The following is a 767-nucleotide window of genomic DNA, read 5'->3' on the forward strand; positions in this document are numbered from 1 at the left end:
AGGAGATGGCAGCCGAACCCAATAATGATAATGCAAGAAGGATGCTTGGTGACTTTACCAAACCAACGTCCAAATTTGATGGAAGAAGCATCTCTATTCTTGCCATTAGAGCAAACAATTTTGAGCTGAAACCTCAGCTAGTTGCCTTAATGCAACAAAATTGCAAGTTCTATGGACTTCCATATGAAGATCCTTATCAGTTTTTAACTGAGTTCTTGCAGATCTATGAGACTGTTAAGACAAATGGAGTAGATCCTGAAGTCTACAGGCTCATGCTTTTCCCTTTTGCTGTAAGAGACAGAGCTAGAATATGGTTGGACTCACAACCTAAAGATAGCCTGGATTCCTGGGATAAGCTGGTCACGGCTTTTTTGGATAAATTCTTTCCTCCTCAAAAGCTGAGCAAGCTTAGAGGGGATGTTCAGACCTTCAAACAGAAAGATGGTGAATCCCTCTGTGAAGCTTGGGAAAGATACAAGCAGTTGACCAAAAGGTGTCCATCTGACATATTTTCAGAATGGACCATATTAGATATATTCTATTATGGTCTATCTGAGTTTTCAAAAATGTCATTGGACCATTCTCCAGGTGGATCCATCCACCTAAAGAAAACACCTACAGAAGCTCAAGAACTCATTGACATGGTTGCAAATAACCAATTTATGTACACTTTTGAGAGGAATTCCGTGAATAATGGAATACCTCAGAAGAAAGGAGTTCTTGAAATTGATGCTCTGAATGCCATATTGGCTCAGAACAAAGTATTG

At 39.6% G+C, this 767-nt stretch overlaps 1 non-coding gene across 1 annotated transcript; it reads right to left on the reverse strand.

Annotated features, from left to right (window-relative positions):
• Nucleotides 1-404: 404 nt before the first annotated feature.
• On the reverse strand, nt 405-508 carry LOC130978635 (small nucleolar RNA R71). The gene has a single exon (XR_009086256.1). It is a non-coding gene; the product is annotated as a small nucleolar RNA R71 (small nucleolar RNA).
• Between the last annotated feature and the right edge of the window lie 259 nt (nt 509-767).

Source organism: Arachis stenosperma, chromosome 4 (assembly GCF_014773155.1).
Source record: "Arachis stenosperma cultivar V10309 chromosome 4, arast.V10309.gnm1.PFL2, whole genome shotgun sequence".
NCBI classification, from domain to species: Eukaryota; Viridiplantae; Streptophyta; class Magnoliopsida; order Fabales; family Fabaceae; genus Arachis; species Arachis stenosperma.